Below are 26709 nucleotides of genomic sequence, written 5' to 3' on the forward strand. Positions count from 1 at the left end.
TTTCTCAGCAAGGAAATGCTTTATTTTGAAGATGAGACTGACTTAAAAGAAAGCAGATGAAAGTAATCGCACTAGCTCAGTAGATCTCTCTTTTAAATATGGCTACATTATTTAATAAAGCATTACTTTGTTACGACCATGACGTTTTCAAATTAGTAACTGAGACTTGGGCTCATCTGTAAAACTGTCAAGCTGCTGCATATTGTTCATTTTTTGTAGGCCAAGTCGTATCTGTCACAGGGTAATAATAAGTAAGCCAGATTTACCACTGATGCCCCTTCAAAAAAAGGAGTGCATGATGCCCTGAAAGGAAATTACAGAGCAACAGTGTTGACAGTCGTCCCAAGCCTTCTAACGCTCTACTGACAGACGTGCCCGAGAGACGCTTTCATTCCCATAGTGCCATGACCAGTGAGTTCTGAGACAGGGATGCCGTCCTCCCTGCAGGCTTTGGCTGGCATCTGTCACACTGCACTACTAACACATGACATGTGGATGAGGAACTGGATAATCATTGGGGAGACATGCAAAATCCACAGAGAGCACAAAGCAGCCATGCAAAGATATATGCGATGCTGCATAATTCAATGTATGCGCAAGGATAAGCTAACCCCCATTACTAACCTATGGCATGCTGTTTCCTTTTATTCTGAAAGTGACCTTCAGAATCTGTTCATTTTCTCTTGATCCATAATGCCGGTTTTATGTTCCAGCTGCACCGACCTTAATGCAAATTGTGGAAACCGTATCAGTGTAGGAGTTCAGTCCATTTTGGTTAAATCTCAGCCTCTGATGGAAGCTTTATGGGTTTGTTTAATTATAAAACTCTCAGCATGGAGCTTATAATAGCCAGAAACTATGATCTGACTGTAAGCTTGTGGAGTTGTATTTTCGGCACCCTCTTGTTCTCGTCCTTTACTTTTTTCCTCTCTCGCTTGTCTCTTGGGTCTCTATTAGCACTCTGGACTACGATCAAGTGATGAGACATAATCAGGGGCTATAAATAGCATTCGCCACACCTGCTAATGACCACTGACTTAAGAAAAGGAAGGGCCACAAATATATTCTTAACCAGCCACGAGTCTGTATGCACATTATTTGATTAAAAATACCAACAGAAAAAAGGGCAAAATTGTTATTATATTTATTATTATTATCATTATATATGTTTATTAGTATTTTTTTATTATATTGGTTATTAATATTATTATCATTATGTATTTTTAATATTGTTGTTTTTATTATTCATTTGTTATTATTATTATTTTTATTAATATCATTATATATTTTTATTATTGTTTTATTATTATTGTTATTATTATTATTATTTTCATTATATATTTTTATTATTGTTGTTTTTATTATGTTTGTTATTGTTATTATTATTATTATTATTATTATTATTATTACCATTATAATTTTTATCATTATTGTTTTTATTATATTTGTTATTTATGTTTATATATATATATATATATATATATATATATATTATATATAATAAATATTTTATATATAATATATACAATATATATATATATATATATATTAGTATTATTGGTTTTATTAAAATTGTTATTATTATTATTATTATCATTATCATTATATATTTTTAATTATCATTGTTTTTTAATATGCTTATTATTATTATTATTATTATTATTACCATTATAATTTTTATTATTATTGTTTTTATTATATTTTTAATTATCATTGTTTTTATTATGTTTGTTACTATTATTATTATTATTGTTATTATTATTATTATTATTAATATGTTTATGAATATTGTTTTTTAGTACTTGTTATTATCATTATTATTTTATTATTATTATAACATTTAAGAAATAAAAACATAACATTATATTGAAGTTTTACTTATTTAACAACAACAACAACAACAACAACAACAATAATAATAATAATAATAATAATAATAATAATAATAATAATAATAATAAAGCATTATTATTATTCTTAATATCAATTTATGTAACTAACTATACTTATAATGACCCCTGCTTTGCAATTTGATAAATCCATAATTCATTCTCAGTCACTTTTAGAATTAATAAAAAATGTTACCAGCCAGTTGGTGAATAACACTAAAATTTACTCTCCATTACTCCTTACGATTGGACACTTGACAAGTGTTAATTTTAGCCTTTTTGAACATAATATAGAGCTTTTGTATGTCTTAACCATTGCTTTCTTTATGATAAGAAAAACCCCATGATCATTCTGGAGCGAGACTATATAGAAGGAATCTGTATCGATGCTGAGCATCTTTTCACATTTCACTCTCTTCTTAGTGAGTGATTGAGGCCCTGAGAAAAAGCGGCAAATAAGAAGCAATTCCTCTGTGTTATAAGGCCTTCTCTTGCCTGCAGGATCTTCATTGTATGATTGAAGCCAATTCAAAGATCAGCATTCCCTCCAAGATATTCTATCAATAACTCTACAGTGGGGCGTCTGGCACACAGTCCTCCTGGGGGCACAATGAGTCTGTTTATCTCCTGTTAAGAGCTAATATGGCTATACCCATGTTTAACCTTATACACAGAGGAAAATAGCAGTACAAAATGAGTAAAAATAAGTGAGATTCATTTGACGTATCAGTTGTTTTTTCTACACAGCTATGAGATTAAGTTTGAATGGATACAAACAAAACAATGGTATGCACTGAAAATGGTGTACTGTATGCTTATTGTATTTGCATGTATACATTATATACATACATTATATATATATGCTTGAGAATTCTGTCATTTTTTGGGGGGACTTCATATGAACTTAGAATGAGACTGTTGAAGGGTTTTGTGCACACTAACCAGCCATATCACCCTGCAGCCGAAGACTGGTTACTCACTGAAGCTAAGCAGTAAGCTGAGCCTGATCAGTACCTGGATGGGAGACCACTTTGGTAAAATAAGTTGCTGTTTGAAGTGGTGTTAGTAAGGCCAACAGGGGGCGCTAAACCTGCAGTCTGCATGAGTCCTAATGTCCCAGTAAACTGAAGGGGACACTATACTGTCAGTGAGTCTTTAAACCGAGGTCCTGACTCTCTGTGGTCGATAAAAATCCCATAGCACTTCTTGTAAAGAGTAGGGCAAAGTGGATGCTGGTGGTGGTGTCAAATCCGCTTCATTCGCATGCCAAATTCACCTCAGAACAGACATGGATTCGCATCATGGGCAGGGCTTCTGTCTGCCCGGTGACTGTAGCTTTGTTGCTAAATGGCTAACATGAATTTTACTGAGAGAATAACTGTGTACATGTGCTTTATGAGGGCTGAAAAACAGCGTTGAAATGTTTGGAGTAGTGTCTGAGTGCACTAGATCCTTTAAGAGGTGCACCCAGCTCTGTGAGCTCATAAACTCCTTCAGAAACTTAACCTAATGGAAGCATTCAGCTGTGCTTTTGACTAAGCCAAGACCAGTTTGATGAACTGTCGGTGTAGGTAGGAGGATTTCTTCCCGGGACACCAACAACAGGCGCTACGTCATAATCACGCCCCCACAAAAACAAGTGTCTGATTGGTTAACACGGCACGAATGTCCGCTGAAGTTTAGATTTTCGAATTTGAACGATTCGCTCGTTAGGAATCTTTACTCTTCTTATATGCGGACAACTGTATCAAAATAAATGTTAAGATCTCAGCCTGTGGCCTGTTTCTAACCAATATTAGTAGATCATTATTATCTGATCCAATCACAAGTGGTCAGTGGGGACACATTTACTATTCCAACTCTTGTGACCACTTGTGAATGCAAGATTCCTGGCAAGATCTTAGTAACAGATACACACATGACAAGTTCTAGATTTTTTTCACCCTATGAGTTTTTGTCACTGACCATGCTAGAAAAATGTACCATTTTGAGAAAGGTGAGGCAATTTTATTCGATTCCAAATCTTTATTTGGTGTATTTATTTGGTGTTATACAAAGAACTGCATGAAAATAATCCTTTATTCATTGACAATATGTCCCTGTAAATATCATTAGCGTGAAAAGGAACAAAAGTCATTGTTGTCGTACTGCACCATAGCATCCATGTTATATAAAAAGTGCAGTCAAAGGTATGTTGAAGTACTTTTTTTGCACTTTCACAAATATGCTGGCTGAAACAGGTATTTCCAACAAGCTTGTGCTATTTCCATGTGTTCAATAGACTTTGTTAGGGTAATGAGATAAACAAATTCTTCAACAAAGCTATTGCTGCAAACATCCACTCAATTATGGATCCTCTGCATTGTTGTGTGTCTCATATATTACAATTTTGACATTAAGGCTTCTCATAAAATGTTGAACAGCTTCCTGTTTAAACAAACCGCAGGTTAAATCTCTCAACTCACATAGTGAGTTGGGTAAATATCGTCACTCCAAACCAAACCCCCCTGGAAAGCCCTGTGCCCTTTATGCACATAGTTACAACACACACTTGCAGTCTGTTTCAAATGCTTGCTAGTTTAAAATACATTCTCAATTAAGTTCTGAATTCATAACTGTACCCTGAATCGGTGTGTGATGTCAAGGACTGAATTACACTCTCAACGGCAGTGTGAAGGCCAAACAAACAAACATAGGAAACATAAGAAACATAGGAATGACATTCTGAGTTTCCATGGATTCAAAAGCAGACATCGTAGCATATAATCAACAAACGAACCAGTAGAATTCCTCCACATTAAGATGGCAGAAATGTATATTACAATTGGATGTTGACCAGTTTTCATCAGTATGTTCTGCATATCTTATATCTCATAATCTCATTTTCTTTATGACTTTATCTCTGTGCAACCCTAATGCAGACCTAATATCTTTTAATAAAAGATACAGCCAAGTAATGTCAGCCTCCAATAAGGATTATCAGAAAAAACGTGCATTTCTCATCTATTCATCCAAACTGCATTGCACTCTGAACAAAAAGCTACTGAAACGAAACCCATAGATGCATGCACATGTTTCTTTACTGGGATATTGAGCAGATTGAATGTAATACACAGACTCATAATAAGCTTTCTCATTAATACTGCAGCCCACTTAACTTGAAATTGAGTGAGATTGAACAGTGTGAGACATTCATTGCACACATTGCTGTGGGAATGCAGTCGACCCAGTGCTGCCTGTGGCCCACATTAATTGGCATCCATATCTGAGCATTGAAGATCATAGAAAAGCGTGGATGGTATCTTTTGACATGGGCCAATAAACAACTACATAGCAATACGTTAACAGAATTAAAAATGGTTTTCATTTGAGCATAATTCTACATTTATAACTGAATAATTATTATAATTATCATTATTCCTATTACATTAAACAGTTTTTTTTGGATTTTATTAAAATAATTAATAAAATATTAAATCAAACTCTTAAGCCATGGAAATTATTATTATTATTATTATTATTATTATTATTATTATTATTACAACTGAATTAAACAGATTTTTGTGGATTTTATAAAAATAATTATTATTAAAACATTAAATCAAATTCTGATGTCATGGAACATATTATTATTATTATTATTAAAACTAAAATGACAACAACAACAACAACATCAACAATAATAATAATAATAATAATAATAATAATAATAATAAAGAATGTTGCTACTAATGTTTTAATACTTAATAATATGCTAGAGATAAATTAAATTAAATTAAATTAAATTAAATTAAATTAAATAAATTAAATTAAATTAAATTTAATTTAATTTAATTTAATTTAATTTAATTTAATTTAATTTAATTTAATTTGATTTAATTGAAAAGTTGCACACTGTAAAGAGTAAGGGTACAATGGAGTTGATGATCCACATGCAGCTTATTAAACAGAATGGTCATGCAGGCAAGGTTAACACAATGACAGATGGAAGCATGGTAATCCAGAGAATGGTCAGTATAGCAGGCGAATCGTCAAGGCAGATGGCAAAACAACATAAACAATAAAACAAACAAGAGTCCAAAAACTAGAGATGGCTGATGTGAAACTGACGTTTGGACACAGTGTTGAGATCTCAAAGCGCAAGTGTTTCAAAACACAGCACCAAAGCATGATCCGAAACACCCAGGTCATGTGACTAAGTTGATTCAAAGCATCAGTCATTTCAGAAGCGTTTCAAGACCTGATGAATCTGGGTTTGACTGACAAGGTTGGATAAAATCTTTGTCTCCTGTAGCCTATGCTGCAAATGGCCTGAGGTTGAATCCCGACTTTGAAATTATGACTAGATGTATTTTATTAATGTTACTTTTCAATGACCAGGCCAAGATATATTTATTCACAAAATGTTCATTTGCGGATGTCAGACCAATGTTAAAACAAAACACATAGCAAGAACAGATCATTTAAAAACTAACATCTATAGCTGCATCTTTCTGGATTCGAACCCATTATCTCTGCATGTTAGTCAGAAACTCTCACCACTTCACTAAATCATTTGAAACCTTAACACCACAACGTGGGGTTTAATACCTCAATTTGAGTAACTGATTTGTTACTGAAGCTGTTCCAGAGAAATACATTAAAAATGATCACTAGGTGTCACTGTAGAGATGAGTTTCGATACGTTTCAAAGCTTTGGCACATTTGTCTTCACTACTTTAGTGTTTCATGAAGCCTTGCTTTGTCCAACACTACCAAAAACACGGCAAGGCAAGAGAAGGAAAATGCTTTGGGAATGCTGACTTACAGATCACAAGACTCAGCAGAGTATGTGAGAAGGTGAGGTGTTTAAATAGTCAAAATTAGTCAATCATGAGCTTCAGCTGTGTGTGTGTGTGTGTGTTGGTGTCTGAATAATTGTCAGCTGTGGCAGGAGTGATGAGTGCAAAGACTTCTGGGAGTCGTAGCTCATATCAGTGGCAGATGTGTAGTTCTCCAGCAGTCTGCACAGACTAGATCACTGGTGATCGTGACACACACAAATTAAATAAAATTATATTTAATAAAATTTAATTTGTGTGACACATTTTGTTTTGTTTAGTTTTTTTACCATGAAATATTCTAAGTTATTATTAGCAGTTATATTAGATTTGTTTGATAGCTAGTGTCTTGCTTTACATTCATGAATTTACTTTACTTTCAAATCTACACGCTCTGTTTCAGTCCATGTGTGATTGAAGCTGTAAGCATCTACACAACCTCTGGGAGAGCCACTGGTTTAGCAGGTTTGCCCTTGTCTCTTGTAGCGCAGCGGTGTCAGTAATTCATCTAGTACAAACACCAGAAGAGCAAGTCAACGCTTTGTGCCAAGCAGCTCATTTACACTTCCATATTCCCCTATGAATGTCATGCTTTTAGGCCACAATAAACCCTGTTTTATCCCCCATCTGCGACTCTCCATTTTAACCACATTCTCCCAAAACCGTCTCACCGCCTAGCAAGAGAAAAAGTAATGCAATGAAAGAATAACATTGCAACAAAAGAAAGATGCCACAGAGATGCATATTTAGTAGTGGATTAACATATTTTCAGAGGAGACCAGCAGAATGTATGTAAAATGTTAATTTAATGGAGAGAGAAATGAAAATGAGGCAAAGGCTGCTGCTGCATGGACTGACAGAAGCTTATTTTAGGATATTAAAGGGAAAGTTCACCTAAAAATGAAAGTTTTGTCATCGTTTATTATAATAGTCCTCCACTTGTTTCTTTTGTTGTACATAAAAGGACATGTCAGAAACTGGTAGCCATTTGCTTCATTTTCTTCCACCTACAGTACACTCAAAAAACGGCTTTTGCTGTTTGTTCATATTGCTTATTTAAAACAACACAATTCTTATGCTTTTTGGGACAGCTTAATTGTTTTATGTTCAATCTACTTAATAGAATCTGTCTTAATAAATTTGTGTTGGGACAACATGAAGGCATTTGTGGAACCCAGCATTTGTACAGTGTTTTTAATTCACATTTTGGAATAAAATGCTTAATGGAAATGGCAATATGGACATGAACTATGATGGAAAATTTCCTGAACAAATTCAAGCATGCGCCTCAAGAAAGTAATGTGATTTTGTTTTAAAAGATCATGTGATAACAAAAATGTGCCCATATGGACTGCAATAATGGACAAATCAGTGGACTGCACAATGTTAAACATCTGAAATGTTGTTTCGGTCCGCCATCATAGTGGTTTGTTATTATAACCTTATAATCTTGAGTGAATGTTTTCTCAAAAAGTGGTCCTGTGCCTCCAAAAGCAACCATGCATCCTCTGTATTTCATCTTTGAGTTGCAAATAATTAATTATATAAGACAAAAAGGCCCAATGTGACTTTTTTACAGCTGCAAATTCTATTGTTGTTATTGATATTTGGCCTCAGTTTTCCAGCAGTTTACAATTTTGTTCTTTTTGACAAATTTTTTTTTTTATAGATTTATTTTTTATCAGATTTTTTGACAGTTAACAAGCAAAAGTAAAAAAAAAAAAGTAACAGTACAAATCGAATATGTATATAGTACACAGTACAGTATATGATGTGCATAAAAAAATACAATATATGATGTGGTTTCATTTTACAAAAAAACATATAAACAGATCAGTATACCGACATTGAGGTTGGCAGCATGGTGAATTAAGTAAAATAAATAATGATAATAATAAAAAAAAAAATTTAAAGAGAGAGTAAAGGGAAAATATTATAAGCTGAATAGACTGGGGGTGGCACGTGGACCTCCAGTTCAAACTTGTGGTTTTATGTTAAGAAAGAGTTGTTTGCTTGTGTTACCGTATATCAGCAGTATACTCTTCTGGAAGGTACAGACTAAAAGTGCAAGATGGTCAACCATTTATTTAGTAAGTTTCAGAGATTCAACATTTTCCAAGAATGGCAACCAAATGTTAGAAAATTTGGTCACTGAACTTTAAAGACTTTATTTAATATTTTCTAATTGAACAAAAAATAGACGTCTTTAATCAACTGAGTATGGGATATTGATTGAGGAGACATCCAATGCAACAAAATACACTGCTTAGCTAATAATGACAGAAAAGCTATTAATTCAGAAAATTAAAAAGGTAGCTCACAGTCAGGGGATAGAACTCCAAACCGGCAAATTAACGGAGAAGGGTCTATTTTAATAGATGTAATTGCTGAAAAAGTATAATAATAATAATAATAAAAAACAGACTCCTAAAAAGGTAAAAAAGCGAACAGGTGCAAACCATGTAAACTAGATTTGCAGGTTCAGCATGACATTTGTCACAGTTTGGATCAATAGCAGGAAACATGTGAGCCTTAGACTTTGCACTTAGACTAGTGAACTCTGTGGACTACTTTGCACTGTAGAATCCCACTACAAACACATACAGATGGTGTATGGACCTTTTGCAAAATTGTTAACCAAATACCTTCTTCTATGTCTATGTTAAGATCCCTAGCCCAAATAAAACACAAGCTTTTAGAGGTAGAGTGATGGGACATGAGCAAGGAGTTGTAAAATCTTAAAGATGGCTCAATTTTGACCGGGATTGATACCATTGATCAGGGTAGAGAGTGGTTTAGTAGGGAAAAGTGTTACAGACAAAATCCTAACTTTAACAGAAAAGTTAACAGAAATGGACTTTAACAGAAACAATTCCACATCTCACCCATGTTACAAAAGCTTTATCATTAAGTGAGGGAGGAAAAAGAGGATTAGAGGGCACAGGGCATAGAAGAGGTGTGATCTGTAAGTTAAAGTAACGCCTGAGCTGAACCCATCTTAAGAGTTTTTAACTTTAGTATTTTTAGAATATGGTGAAAACGACATGGGTAGGCACAAAAGAGAAGTGAGTTTTTTGACTGATTTGATGTAAACAATGATTTATTCGTAAATATTTAAAGCAATATTGCTGTTTTGTGCACAAGTCTAATTTGCTATCTTTGGATGGAAATATACAACATTGACATCCACAGTAGAAAAGATAATACTATGGATGTCAATGGCACCTCAAAGCCCATCAACCTTAGTCGGCCAATCAGACGGTGCTTTTGTTCTCATCGTTATGCTATAAACATCAGGACCTTACATTACAAAAGGGAGAGCTGGGAACTTGATTTCAATCACTTTGATTATATTTGCATTTTACTTTGCTTAATTCGTGCCTTTGAGAGCCTTCTTTAAAAGTGCAGGGCACAAATGAGATTCACTGGAGGATGTTCCACCACTGGAGATTTAAAGGCTAGAAAGTGCTGGAAAAATCAGAAGTGGAGAGGAAGTTCTGATTGCAGAAAGCAAAGGCTGATTAGAGAAGGACAGAGGGGCAGTTGAGACTGTTTATGTGGTCAATGCGTGTGTCGTAGAATAATCTACTACAGCTGATTAAAAGTGACAGAAAGGACTTTGTAATGTTATAAAAGACCTCTGTTTGTCAATAAATTCTGAGAATAAAAAGAATTACTTCAAATTATTGGTGATAAACTCTTTGCAGCCTTGATGATAGGAATGTTTTTAAAATGCTAATTAGCATATTAAAATAAATTCTGAAGGATTTCTGTTTTATTCTGTAAACTGCTGATTATGTCTTCCGAATGGCTTCCAAAAATAAAAATGTAGTTATTTAGAGCACTTTTTTTTGCATAAAAGACAAAACAGCAGTTTTTTGAGCATTTTATATTAACTTTTAGACAACAGTATTAATGTTTTAACAATGATTGTACTTGGAAAGCTAAGAAATAATTTTTTAAGTGTAATAACCCAGATTTTAAAGTATTTAAAAACACTTATTAGTCTGACTAATTGCCATTTTCTGAAAATTAAAAAAATTATAGTATGTCTGTCGGATGTTTACTATATATGCATACTAATTTGTCGGATGCATATATTTTAACCAATAGTCAAAAATCATCCCGCTCAAAAGTTCCGTAAAGATATTTAGCAAATTTCTTACTGTAAATATATCAAAACTTGATTTTTTTTGATTGGCTATATGTAATATTAGTAATATTTAGTTAATAACTCCATAAATCAATGTAAAACATATCAATTTCAGATGATGTATAAGTCTCAGCTTTAAAACAAAATACACTTATGACTGGTTTTGTGGTGCATTTATTTAAACTTTGGAAGAAATTTGATGAGACCTTTAAAGATATATAACAAATATTTGATATAAGCATTTTATTTAAAGCCATGTCTAACAAATCCAGTAAATCGAAAGAAAGTGGCTATTTTTTAGTGGTCTCTTGATCCTTTCCATAGCTGTACTGTATATAAAGCGCACTCTATCAACTACAACATATAGCAGGGTTTGTCCTCAATGAATTGAGCAGATTTTCTTTTTCCCCACAGAAAAGAAAAGCTCTATTTTCTATCCTCCAGTCCTTTCCAGGTCACATTTTTCACAACAGTTTCATTATTTAAGCTTCTCTTCTATTTCTCTCTGCCTTTGGGGTTCGAGAAAAATGTGGCAGAGTTTAGTAAGAGAACAACTACCTCACGCTTAAGCTGAAACTAGCTGCTATACATTATTCACAGCAGGTTGGGGTTATTGAAAGGGGAGGTGTAGCTTTTGAATATGAATTGAACCAACTACATGTCGGTGGCCAGTGGTGTTGTCAGGGACTTACACAACTGCAGTACACAATATTTGTTTACTTTTTGCCCAGGGCTGTTTGGGACTTTTAAATATCCATATTTGTGTTTACACACTTGTTTTGTTACTTCTGTTTTCGTACAGAAGTCTAGATTCTACTGTTATGTTAGCCTAGCCATGTGTTAAGTGTTTAAGTTGTTGTGTTGGATGAAACGTAACAATAAGACATAACGATTCATTAAACAAAGAATATTAAACAAAGAATATATGAATTTAGAATGTAATTTTGAAGAACCAAATTAAACAAAAACAGGAGTGTTGCCAAAACAAAGATAAATATAACAAAACAATCTAACTATACCCCATCCCACTAAACTTACTAACCAGTTTAACTAACTAACTATTCCAAAACATAATTACAAATGTGGCAACTCCTCCATAAACTAACACAAAAACCTATGCTGCTCTAAATACTAGAGTTCTCGTAAAGTTCACACTGTTAGCCATTAGCTAAATAAGAGCTTATCTGATAATCTAATTCTCATAAAGATCATTTAACTTCCTAATAATAAATAACAAATTGAGCTGCACAAATTTATCTAATGAATAATGCATGTAAACGAGAAACAAACTAAACAATAACAGCAGCAACATAAATAATACGAACATCAATGAACAGGCTGGTTGACACAAGGAGTTGGGTGGTGAGCCAACCGTTATTACTGAAGCGCAAGTAAACGCCTTTTAAACGTGGCAGACCAGCTCCTGATTGGTGCGGCGAGTGCGTTGACTGCCTTCTCGACCAATGGTTGCACACCTAGGACAGGACAGAGTACACAACGGTAGAGAGAAGAGAAAGCGAAACAGAAAACAAGCACAGAACACAACAAAACATAAGTGAAAAGTAACACATGTTTTAAAAATTAAATGCATAGCCCTTTTACTGCACCTTTCCCTGCCAATCATTGTGCCAGTGTATTACAAAAATGCTAACTTTTATATAAAAGTTTTATCTATATACATTTATTAGGACTACAAGGTCTTTACAATTCAAATAATCTTGTAACAAGTGAAAGTTCACCTAAAACTGAAGGTTATGCCATCATAATCATACTCCACTTGTTCCAAATTCAGTTTGACTTTCTTTTTTCTCTTGAACTCAAACCAGATATTCTTAAAGAAAGCTGTTTTTTTTGTTTTATTTTTGAGGCGCCAATGGTTACTGGTTTTTAGCTAAAAATATCTTCTTTTGTTAACAACAGAGTAAAGAAACTCATAACGGTTTGGAACCACTTGGAGGGCGAGTAAATAGTGTGTAACTTTAAAAATTTGGGGTGAACTATCCCTTCAAAAATGACATCTAAATCTATGGTAGCTGATGCTTGCAGACACAACTTGTTCTTGATTGTTCATAGATCAAATTTGAACATTCCAATATGCCAGACAGCTTACACATAGGAGCCTATTGAAGAGTTGCAAATGATACTTTCAACTTGACAGGATGTTTTTTCTATTCCAGTTACATATTTCAAAACTATTGACCATATCTATTAAAAAAACATTTCTATAATGTTTAACCTCCTAGCTTCAACTGAACATACATTTATAACGATGATTATTTCCTAACCCTTCTAATATTGTTATGCTAATAAACCTACTCAACCTCAAAACATTCCACATGTCCCCTATCTCTCTTGTCTAACAGGGGTTGAATAAATACTATAGATAGATAGATAGATAGATAGATAGATAGATAGATAGATAGATAGATAGATAGATAGATAGATAGATGGATAGATGGATAGATGGATAGATGGATGGATGGATGGATGGATGGATGGATGGATGGATGGATGGGTGGGTAGCTAGGTTGGTAGCTAGGTTGGTAGATAGATAGATAGATAGATAGATAGATAGATAGATAGATAGATAGATAGATAGATAGATAGATAGATAGATAGATAGATAGATAGATAGATAGATAGATATTATAACTAAATATATCTGAATAAATGTACTTTATTTACATTTACCACATGTATGTCAATAGTACTAGGGAGTCATTTCAGTCATGGCTGTTATATGTGTAGTTCAGGACCCATGTTTGTCCAGTCCAGTCCACCTGAGACATGGTCCTCCTCCCTTCCCACCCTGTCTCTGACATGAAGATATCCGGCCGATGACAGCAGACTGCAGGACGCAGGAATAGCCCTTTGCTGGAGCCAGAGAGAGCCTGTTAGTAATGGATAATGAATGATATTACTCTTTCAGGGTTGGAGCTTTTGTCTCATTACTTCTCAAGACATAAGGGACTCCAGTGGTATTGACACTACCATAAAGACTTTAGGCCTGATGGGCCGTACTGTCCATCTGCTATTATCCCACTCTTGAGCTGGATATAGAGGCATCAAGTTTGGATTAATGGTCGGTTCTTCTGTTAGACTGATGTGTCTGTACTGCGCTGATTAATGCGACAATTGAATCTCTCCGTTCCTCTTTTTATTCAGTTTCGGGCCATTTATCATTTTGAATTGCAATGTGTTTACTTGGCAAATGTCTTGTGTTTCTTGGTGGAGACACGCTGGTAATCATTTATGACGATAAGACTGAGGTTCTGAAATACCTTTAGGCACATTCAGACAATAGTTAGCTATACAGTCAGTGACAGATGTTGCCTGCCAAGAGCCATTTTTGGACGATTTGACATAAACATCAGTGAAGAAGCTTAAGTTTGTGTATTTGCTTATAATGCATCATTTTACTCAGTTGACCTTTCTTACTCATGTAATTTCATGGACATTAATATAGTGGAAGAAACAGTTGGTGTTAAAGAAAGATTACTTTTGAAATGTTACAAAATAAGGAATGCTTAGGAACGCAATGGGTAGCATGTTCGCCTCACAGCAAGAAGGTTACTGGTTCTAGCCTCGGATAGGTCAGTTGGCATTTCTGTGTAGAGTTTGCATGTTCTCCCCATGTTCACGTTGGTTTACTCTGGGTGCTCCAGTTTCCCCCACAAGTCAAAAGACATGTGGTATAGGTGAATTGGGTAAGCTAATTTGTCCATAGAGTAGGATGTGAATGAGTGTGTATGGATGTTTCCCTGTGATGGGTTGCAGCTGGAAGGGCATCCGCCGCATAAAACAAATGCTAGATGAATTGGTGGTCCATTCCGTTGTGGTAAACCCCAGATTAAAAAAGATACTAAGCTGAAAAGAAAATGAATGAATGAATATTATTTTAAAATTAATGGATGGATGGACTAAAAAATGGGAGGCTGTTGTTTAACAGGAGAACAATAAAAGACGAGAATAATAAGATTATTCTATATTAAATTGCAAAACTTTAGTACCAACTTGCTTGATATCTGCGTCTTGACATGTTAATTAGTATTTTGCTTTGTGATTTCACTGGAACAAATAGTGAGCTGTGGGGAAAAATGAGTGAAGTGTGTGTCTCAGAGTCGTCTCAAAATAACATTGTCAGTTTCACATAGTGATGACAAATGGAACCATCACTCAGCAAAACATTCAAAATAAGTTCCAGCAGCAATGCCTAATGAAGTGACAATCTATGATGCTTTTTTATTTATCAGATCCACACCTGCAACCATATATTTCCTGACGGTATGGCGAGGACAGCTGTCCGACAATCACAAGATCGTTCTCAAACAAAATGTAACTTACCAAACGTATGCAAGACCTTTAAAAAGGCTAATGAGCAAACGGCTAAAGAGAGATTTTCACAAACAAGCCTTTCTGAAGCTCACTGTCACAGTGTGACATTTCCAAACGATTTAAATTTCAATGCAATGGCATCTCTTGAAGTCTCTGAAAGCCTGTTTATGTAGGCAGCTGGAAAAAACCCAATAAAAACTGCCAAAAACAGGCCTTAATGGATACAGAATGAGGGTGAGTTGCATATGATGTAGCAGGTTAAAGCATTTGTGTACGTTAAACGCTAGCACCTGTCTAAGTGGCCGATTCCCAGCCTGCCGTATCTGCTTGGTGACGTTGGCATGTTCTGCAGGAGAACCGGCTCATGGACGGTTCTTACCGGTGCAGACACACACGCACATACAAACACACATGCAGATAATGCACCTGCTTCAGCACAGCTGCCTCTGCATAAAGCCAGAGGACTTGCCAATCAGTAAGATAATTGCAGCAGCATTGTGAGACTTCATGTGTGGACCACAGCCTTCTGCTGGGCTTTATTCTTGGTTTTTATTGTGTTTGCTGTTTGTTTGTGCTGGTATTTATTCATGCGCTGTTAGACAAGAGAGATAGGGGACACGGGGAATGTTTTGAGGTTGTGTAGGTTTATTAACTTAACAATATTAGGAGGGTTAGGACATGATCATCATTATAAATGTAAACATTATAGAAATGCCTTTCTTATAGATATAGTCTATAGTTTGGAAATATGTCCTAACTGGAATAGCCAAGACGTCCTGTCAAGTTGACTTTAGTCAGAGGACTATTTGGTTAACTGATCTATAATGGCAATATACAGTATAAATGAAAGTATCATTAGCAACTCTTCAATAGGGTATATGCCGAGCTAGTGCTGTTCCCATGCTGATACACTTCCGGTGACCTGTTTTTGTGAACTTTTTCTCATTTTATACGGTTCCTTATACAGCATCGATGTTGTAATGTCATTAAAATACATTCAGTTAAATAAACTTTAGCATTTATTTAGTTGCTCAAGCGTAAAACAAGACAAAAAGCCGTTTACTCGCACAAGCCCGTCAGAATCGGCAGGCTAACGCAGAAGCTCCATTGAATATACTGGGGTAAAATAAATGCTCATATAATAAAGATATGACGGGGGAAATGTAATTTAATGCAGTGCTTCTTGTACAATCTGAGACCCACTTAAAATCGGATATCACTCAGCTAGTGGAGATCGCTGATTTTTTAAAGAAAACAGACCTTAAACGCACCGGATTTTGCATTGCCATTCAATTCGCCGGAAGCGCTTAACCCAGGTTAATGGCAAATTAAAAGTCCTATTAGCATGCTTCAGCATATACCCCATAGGCTCCTATGTGTAAGGTGCCTGGCATATTGGAATGGTCAAATTTGGTCTATGAACAATCAAGAACAAGTTGTATCCACAACTGTAATTCTGCGCATCTCTTTATCTAAAATAGGCTAGATAATTTTACTAAATTAATACAATAAAATAAGACAATGGCGTCAGCTTAGACAGATGAGAGGGTTAAGGCTAGTGACAAAGTATAAACATTTAAAATAAAATTGAATTAGTATTTTGGAGCTGCACTAAGATCCTTAAATGAAGCATTTTAAAATATCATCAAATGTTTCTTGTTCCAAATGTGCCTGACAAGATTTGTTTGCTATATAAACTATTGTTATGCAGCTCTCTACAAGGAATGAAACAGCTGCTGCTTTTCAGTATCTGCATCAAAAAACACAAACATAAAAACGCAAATTATGACACTACAGAAGCACCCCCACAAAACACGCAACCCACGTGCGAGTAAACCTTCGGGGAAAGACCTCCCACACGCACACAGTAGGTGAACGCTAACCTCCGCGAACATGCAGAGGTGCTATAAACATTTGCACCCACTCATGCAAGCAAACACAACACAGTCTGGCAACGGCAGCCGCATGCAAAAGGATGCCAGCTGTGCAAGAAATGATGGGGATGTCGAAAATGAAAAGGAGATTTCTGTCCCTTGACCCAAGCATTTACATGTGTCCTTCACTTCAGTGGAATACGGCTCTCATAATGAGCAGACGTGAAAAGAGAGATACAATAAAAAAAAAAACAGAGAGAGAGCCGCATTCAGCTTGACTACTTCCTGCGTTTCAAGGCCTCTGGCAGGAATGCTGCATGCAAGAGAGCGACTGAGAGCGTGCACGGCCTCGAAATAAATAATTGATAGAGCAGGGAATTGTTAGCAAGAGCAGGATAATCACAGGGGCTCGGACTAATTGGAGAGTGTTTTTCACCTTGTTGCTGGAGTGAGAGCATTGAAAAAAAAAACGTTACTGGAAGGGACGTGAAGTATTGACCAGAGACAAGGGAGCGAGGAACAGGAACACGAGACAGATTGTTCCATTTATGATAAGATTCAATTAACGTTAGACTTCCTTCAGAACGGGAAGAAAAAAAAAAAAACAGTCACAGATGAAAAGCTAAACTGAGCACTCCAAGGCCCAAAAGACTTTAAGGAGGGAATTGACTGAAAATCAATTGCTTTGTTTGTTGGGATGTTGTCTGTGTTGTTTAAGAATCTGACTCTCTGAATGAATTACGCAAATCATTTAAAAGGTATAAGCATGCCCATTAGATGTCATAAATAGAGCTAAATTGTGTTGCTGAACAACTAAAATTCAGACACAAGGGACATCATTTATGGAATAGTGTGTAGAATCTGTCCTATATTTCTTTTAAGATTAGGTAACACTTTACTTGAAGGCATTTTCATAAGACTGTTAACACACCTGAACAAACACACCGATGAATCAACAAACCACTGATTCAACCAACCAACAAACCAACCAATCGACCGACCAACCGACGGACAGACGGACGGACCAACAAACCAACGAATCAACCAGCCAACCAACCAAGCGACCAACGCTTATGTGAACTGTTATTAAGTGTCATTAGGCTCTGTTATGTCATTTTAAATGCAAAGGTATTTGGGATGTCTTTGATGTGACAAAATTACATACTGTAAATACATCACAACCTGTCTTTGCCTTTGTCAAGACACTTTGACATTACCAAGACAACATAACTTGTCATGAATATGTCATAAACATGATTATCATGAAGTCATTATAACAGATCATGAATATTTTTCTGATCACTTTGTGAAGTAGAACAAATTTATTTGTCACTAAAGCAATTCAATTCACCTTTGCATTTAAAATGACATGCGCGAATGAAGCCGTGGTCACACTGCACATTCCTCTCCATATAGACTTCCATTCATATGCACGAAAATGCGGTAGACCAGAAATGTAAGCTTGTGCGACATGTTTTGCAGTTAGTTGAGTTGCAAAATTCAAGCTTGGTGAACTCTGACCTGCGAAATTGCATCACGTGACTGCATGAGACCAATAGAAAATCAAAACATGACCTCTCTTTCCAGAAATGTAAAATACGGACCAAATCGCTCACATTTTTTATGTCTTGTTCCGGCCCCTTTTCGCAGCGCCATTTGACATAATTTTGCAAGCTCAAACTCTAGTGTGACTGCAGCATAACACCTAATGATAGTTGTTATGAGCTTGCAGAAATTGTCATTAATATTCAAAACGTGTCAAGTCGTATTTTGTAAAATTTTTTATGATAGTCTTATAAACTCCCCCTTTAAGTAAAGCGTTCCCTGTAATTTCTCAAAAGTGCATATTTTATGTGTGATTCTGAGAAATTAATGTACCCAGAAAATTAGTTTTAGGATGTGAAATGTATAAATTAAATTGAGGAAAAAAGAAAATGAGAATATTTCACATCATTTATTCATTTATAAATATTGCAAACATTTTTGCTACTACCCAAAACATTTGGAAATTTACAAGCATGGTTGTAACAGCTAAAGCCTAAAGACTTCAATGTAAAACAATAACTGTTATTACTTGTCTTTTTTTTAATTGATATTAAATTCAAATAAATTGTGTTCAACAGAATAAAGAAACCGAGATAAGAAAAAAATAATGACAGAATTTCAATATTTGGGTGAACTATCTCTTCAATATGTTCACTACTGTGAAGCTTATCTGAAAAAAATCTGTATTGCAAAAGCCCTAACTAAAGCTCGCTATAAATAAATGTGACTTGCCATATATCTCAACATGTTGTATATTTGTTGAATGCTCTCAGGTTTTGTTTCTAAAATATCACATACACAAGCAAAGTGTTGATTAGGATAAAAAAAAATGCATCCTGTAGTTTGATAAGATAATACAGAATGAGAGGAAGATATCAAATGGATTACTGTGTTGTTTTTTCTTTCCTTGAGCATCTGGTACCTGTACCATAAATCTGATTAGCTGCTAACCAGTTAAGTTTTAGTTTAGTTTGCACCAATCTTGGGTTTTAGATAACATGAAGGCATGTCGACTTTACTCGTTGTTACCATGGTATTATGGAGCAGTTGAGCTGAGCTGAGCTACCTTAAAACCCAGAATTAATGCAAACTAAACTGAAGCTAATCTGGCAGCTAATCTGGCATCATGGTACTGTCCTGTGGTCTTTATAGCGTAGTTTGTGGTGTATATCAGATAGTGAATGAACTATTTTGACTGAAACAGCTGTTTTTGCAGAAACAGCATAGTATTGTGTTGTAGTGTAAACTACGGTACGAGCCCCTGAGAGTTCAGTTGAACAGTTATTGTGTCCTGTGTGTTTAGGACAGCTTGTTGATACACAGCGTTCAATAGTGTGAGTTTTTCTATCGCTGTGTTTTCAATCTGTGTTTTTGCCGCTGCCTGTTGGCTTGCTGCAGGATTTTCTCTCTTCTCTTCTCTTCATGTTGAATTATTAAAAAGTGTTTTGATTCACTGAATGATTGTGAATCTGGGGCTGCGTCTCTCAGCAGCGCAGTCGCAGGGCTTGTTTTTCCTGCTTCGGTTTTTCCTCCAGCTCCCCTGCTTTCTGCACCTTGTTTAGTCACGATTCAGCCCTCTTTTTGTCCTGTGAATTGCTACCTGTCGAACAGGGTAGGCGTTTTCCCTAAAAAAAAAAATATATAAAAAAATAGAAATACCCTGATGTCTACCCCCTGCCTGAGATATTTGTGAGACATTTCTCTACATCTACATTCAGGTCAGCCTATAGTGCGAAATAAGTAAATAAACAAACAAACAAATAAATAAATGCACAGAGCGAAAGGGAGAGAGATTTTTTTTCATTCCCAGAATGCACTGGAAACTGCTTCCAAAATGGCACAGGATGCTTAAGTACTTTCCCTGGGGAGATGCAACACCTTCCTTGAAAGATGAATGGAAAACACTATCAAATTTTCTTTGCTTATATACATATATATTTTGGTGTCGCCACATATTCTGGGGTCTTATTCGGCTTATTTTATTATTCTGGGGTCGCCACATATATATATATATATATATATATATATATATATATATATATATATATATATATATATATATATATATGGCAACCCCAGAATAATAAAATAAGCCGAATAAGAAAATTAATGAATATATATATTCACACACACACACACACACACACACACACACACACACACACACACACACACACACACACACACACACACACACACACACACACACACACACACACACACACACACACACACACACACACACACACACACACACACACACAGTCAGAATTATTAGCCCCCTTTTGATTTTTGATTTTGATTAGTGATGGGCCGTTATAGGCGTTAACTTGCTGTGTTAAGATGAGACTCTTAACGCGCGATAACAAAAATATTGCCGTCAATCTATTCTCAAAGTTGGATTGGGAGCTGGGTCTATTCTACTGGCAAAAAAAGTGCCCTTCTGAATCAAATCAGCAGGATGCCTGACTTAAACTGCAGTTTGGCAGTTTCACTTTAACTCATGAGAATTTCATTTATGCCCCCGTGACAAACTGGGGTATTAGACGTAAAAAAGGAGAAAGGACTGGTGGGAGTGCTATGGAATTTAATAACGCATGCCAGATGAAAAGAAAAAGACTTCTGCATTTCACGATGTGTGTGTTTTTGTATTTGTGTGTGTGTATGTGTCTGTGTTTGTGTGGTCCTTTACTGACAGCCGCGTGTGTGGATCTTCTCATCGAAATATGGCGAAAAGTCCTACAGGATGGTAATGGTTTGATTGCGGTGTTTACTTTAATAATGCCACTAATATATGCATACTCCACCTCTTTATTCCATTTCTGTTTAGTTCAGTTATGACTTTAGTCGGATTAAGGTGATCAAAAATCGATGTCTCGAGCTTATATAGGTCCGCAGTTCCAAATTCATGCTCAACTGAATAAACAGTTAGTAAACACAAGTACATCTTAGATGCTCTACATCATAGTAGAACAGTTTCTCAAGCAGTTTGTGATGCATTTTGGAAACAGGAGATGAGTCCCTCGTCTAATGCACCACCTGGCTTAAGAAACCCGTTCTCAAACACTTATTTTTTGGGTAGCACACATATTCTGAATGCCTTCAGCAGAATTCAATTGTGCCATTTTAATCTAGATTAATCTATGCCACCCTATAATATATATATATATATGTTAGGTTTCTATGGAGCCAGATCAGTCTCAATAAAAATATATTTGCATTTATAAAATTCATAATTCCACAACTCCAATTAGTAAATTCAAAACACATTTCATCAATTAAAAATTCAAAAGCTAAAATATTTTCCAAATGCTCACACATATGCATCTTACATAAATACATTTAAAATGTTTACACAATTTTGTATTTGTAAAGTCTTGGATTACTTTCCCTTATGCATTTATGAATTAATTTGGATGTCTTTATGAACTACTGAATGTGCATTTGAAAATCTTCACACGAGCATGGAGCCTTTTGAATTTGAATTTTAAATAGTTTGGTCACACTTTATTTTGATTGTCCATTTATTGAATTTAATTTACATTGCATCTACATGCCAGCTAATTCTCATTAGATTGCATGTAGACTGTTGAGTTGGAGTTGGGGTTAGGCTTAGTGCGTTGACTTACATGCTAAGTTTCTTATAGTCAGTTAAATGCCTGTTGAAGGAGCAGTATCAATAGATATTAAGTAGACAGTCTACTAATACTCAAATGGACCATCAAAATAAAGTGTTACCAATAGCTTAAGCAGTATTATTAGACATTTGACATTAAAATAGCATTATTGTAAAGTGTTTTAAACAATTTTATCTTGACAGACTGGAACAAATACCTCTGTGATCAGAATGTTATGTTTGAATGGAATTCCATGATTTTTTGCCGGTTTAATTGTTATGTAAATACATTTATTATCTAATTCACTTTTAGATGCAGATACTTTGCAAATACTTTTGTTCAGATCACTGTGCTAGGCATTTAGAAATATTATGAATGCAAATGTATTATTTTTGAGACTGATCTGGCTCCATATCTCTCTGCTGGCATCCATGAAAACATACCACATTATGCATATACCACTAATTCAATATATTTAAAAACCTTAGTATTAATTACAACCTCTTATCTGGCCCCAATGGTTGACACCACCTGGTTGGTGGCACCGGGTCATTTTAAAGTTTGAGATCTCTGGCCTGTGATCTTTCCTCAACAAATGTAGAATTGATCAAGGCCGTGAACACAGCCATGTTTTTTTTTTAATGTGTGTGCTTATGCTGTATGCACATCTGCACAGGGAATAAACAAGATCCCTGTAGACTCTCGGCTGGCTGGCTTTAAACAGAGATAACAGAATGTAGCTGCTCTACAGCTGCTCGTACAATACATCATGAACTAAAAGCAGCTAGTTTGACAAGCAGACGGTGAATTGCATTTACTGACCAAATTAAACGCATCTGTCATGTAATGGAGAAGAAAAAAAAGCCATGATATGAGCATAAGTGTTGTTTTACGAGAAGACTGGTGGCGTTTGCTGATATTTCTCAGACATGGCCCGAGGCCCGTTCTATTGCATGAATATGAGGTGATATGTCACATACTTTAGGAGTTCTCCAGGGGACAGAGGCAATGCGGAGTATTTCTCAGTCCTAGCCATGACTTCACATGACAGTGACACAGGTTGTCCTGAGGAAAAATTTCGAAAAGTCATATGTTGAATCCATAAATAATGATTGGAGTTTTCTGCTGATCTGGGCACATATTTGCTTGAGCTGAACTTCATGCATATATATATATATATATATATATATATATATATATATATATATATATATATATATATATATATATATATATATATATATATATATATATATATATATATATATATATATATAAACAAAAATTAAAATTACGGAAAAATAACTAGTGCTTTAGCAGCTGTATAGAGAAAACAAATTTAGAGATCACTTAAATTTTAGTTTCTCTGGATTTAATGTTAATGTTTGTTTTATTCTATAAATGTCTGATAACATTTATTTCAATTTTCAAAATAAAGTATAAATATAAAATATAAAATAAAGACTTTAAGAACTTTAATTATTTTAATATTAGTCGAAATAACATGCATTTTGAGTGGTTTTGACTTAAAATCAAGTCATTCCACCAAATAATGATTTCAGAACTCATTTGTATTTTTATGTCTAAAAGTGAACATAAACATGTCTGAAAAAAAAATTTAATCTTTTTTTTTTGGTGCTCAAACATTTTCACATGAATGGCCAAAAACTAATATCATTGACACATAGGTCGATGGTAAATACACTTAACCATATTACATTAAAGTTTTGGTAATGTAATTGGTCATTTACTAACTTATTTTAAAATATTTAAAAAATAAATTGAAAACATTACTTTAAATCATATTAACTACACAGTAAAACTTTTAAAATTATAACTTACCATCATTCATTTTCTTTTCGGCTTAGTCCACGCACGCACTCATTCACACACTATGGACAATTTAGTCTATCCAATTTACCTGTACCACATGTCTTTGGACTGTGAGGGTATCCGGAGCACTTTGAGGAAACCCACGCGAACTTATGGAGAACATGCAAACTCCACACAGAAACGCCAACTGAACCAGCCAAGGCTCGAACCAGCGACCCAGTTCTTGCTGTGAAGAGACAGCACTACCTACTGAGCCACTACATAGCCATTATAACTTACAATAAAAACATAAACAATCACATTTATGACATATGGAGTTTAATGCTGAAAACATTAATCAAACAGAATCTGCCGTTGCCTTCATTTGCTCACTGACATCTCTGGATTGTCTGGTGACAGTAAGTACATTTAGAAAAATCTGATTTATCTCATTGAAACATTTAATTTGCATTAGATTTTTGTAGCTTAGGAATAAAACAAACAACAAACAAAAATTTACATTAAATTAGAAATGACAGTCTCTAAACCATCCTCCTCATTCTCTCTTTCTTATCAGATAGGATGGTGGGCCAAATCAAAGGTTACCATGGGCCAACTTTTGCTCGCGTGCCCTAGTTTGGGCATGTCTGCTCTATACCTTTTATTTAATTTAGAAGACATCTGATGAATAGATTGCCAGACTAGGCGTATATATGGTTTTGCATGCATATGTGTACATGTGTATATATACACAAATTTTTGCAGGTTTGTTTTGTTCACCAAAGTTGCCACTATGTGTAAAATATAATAAAAAATGTTTATATTTTATCATTTTGTATTTTTATAATATGAACAAAGATTGTATTTATGGCAAGGCTGAATACTTAAAAACCATTACATTTAAAGTCACATGATCCTTACACATAAAAATTCCTTTATGATGATTTAGTACTCAAGAAATTTCTTCTTATTAGCAATAATGAATTCACTTGTGCTGCTTTAAAATTTTGTGTGGAAACCATGATACTTATTAATTTTTATTTGCACAATTTCTTGATGAGCAGAAATAAATAAAAAAAGCTTGTACTACCGTAAATGTATTGGCCAAAAGTCTAAAAGTATTATTGTTATTTTTAATGATCTAGTCTAATAGTTTCTTTAATTAAAATCTAACTAATTAAAAACTCATAATTTTATATGACTATTCACATTAAATAAATGACGAAGATAATATAAAAATGTAGTTTATTAGCATTAACAGACATTGTTTCATACTGGTTATCAGCCATTTTACAGTATATTTCTTGTATGTTGTCTTAGAATTAAATAGCAGATTTGAATAAAATTAAACATCTGTCATTAATGACCTCAACTTGTGTCATTCCAAACCTGCACTGCATTCTCATTATCTTCAGCAAGTAGATAAAAAAAAAACAGTATTTATTTCTTTTTCTATAAAAAGAAAAAACATGGGCGTCAAAAGCTGTTTGAGAGGCCATTGACTGTCATTATCTAATGAAAACACTGATCTATCAGAAGCATTAAGGTCAATGACCCTGCTTTGCTCCCCTTCTTTTGGAACAGCCTTCACTTTCTTGGAATCTTCAGTGTTGCTATTTACTAATCAAGCCTATCCTTTCAGACTCCATCTGCACTTGATAAAAAGCGCCATTTAACAAAACAAGGCTTTACTCTTCTTTTTGCCGAAAAACCCCAGTGCGCCTCCATTCACCATTCATTCAGTGCTGCTCAGTGATTCTTGTGTAGTTGGACAGCGGTGGGCTTTATTCATTCTTGCAAGAGGGAGTCTTTGAAAAGCTTGTTAGTGAGTACTGAGTCACACATAGTGTCAAGATGGTCAATTAGTAATGCTACTGTAATAATGGGAGGCTTGCCTTTATTTAATAGAGCCAATCGACTTATTGGTAAAGGCATTACTTGGCCTTTCACTCCAAAATGCGAATTAGCTTGACAAAACTGAAACAGCTTGTTAGTTTTGAATTGAAGAAGATTTGTTTATGATATCCTTTGGTATAATGTAGGGCTGTACAATAGATGGTTTTAGCCAAAGACTGTAGAAAAAATAAGATGTGCCACTTGTATAGTTTTAAATGGGGAAAATTGTAATGGTCAACATGGCGAAGGAAGCCCTGCCTTCTAATACAAGAGCCAATTAGCTATCTCTATAGACTGATGAATCTTAGGTGGTGGGGCTCAGACCAGCTGTGAATTTTTGTGTCACAAGATTATTTAGAAATTAAAATAAAGACAGTTGTTGTTTAATTTCATTCAACTATTTCTAATTTTTTTAAGCTTGGAAAGCAATTTTGGAGTTTGATGTTTCCACATTCAAACAGCATGCCTGAGCACATTGCCGAGTGGGTTTTTAAAGATGGCCGTCAAAGTGAAATTACTTGCCTTAAAGGGACTTTGTTTTAGCATCGATATCGCAATGTGTGAATACGCAATAGTCACATTGTAGGGTGTGTTTTGAAAAACAGGCGACATGTTGATTATTACAAAACTAGTTTGTCTAAATATGAAGTTTTGTCTTTTCAAGAGTTTACAATTAGCTGATCATTTATAATAAGCTTGTTTGACATGCTGCCCTGAGAGAGAGACCCCTGAACTCCAGGGATCCTCGAGTCCAAGGCACCATCCTGT

The 26709-nt window shown here is 34.9% G+C and overlaps 1 protein-coding gene and 1 long non-coding RNA gene across 2 annotated transcripts in view; both read left to right on the plus strand.

Moving 5' to 3' along the window:
- rtn4rl1b (reticulon 4 receptor-like 1b) overlaps positions 1-26709 on the plus strand; it is a 298377-nt gene that overhangs the window by 12091 nt on the left and 259577 nt on the right.
- LOC148679597 (uncharacterized) lies at positions 12564-16562 on the plus strand. Its single transcript, XR_015944988.1, has 2 exons — positions 12564-14343; positions 14432-16562. It is a non-coding gene; the product is annotated as an uncharacterized LOC148679597 (long non-coding RNA).

Source organism: Danio rerio, chromosome 15, assembly GCF_052040795.2.
Source record: "Danio rerio strain M-AB ecotype USA chromosome 15, GRCz13ab, whole genome shotgun sequence".
NCBI classification, from domain to species: Eukaryota; Metazoa; Chordata; class Actinopteri; order Cypriniformes; family Danionidae; genus Danio; species Danio rerio.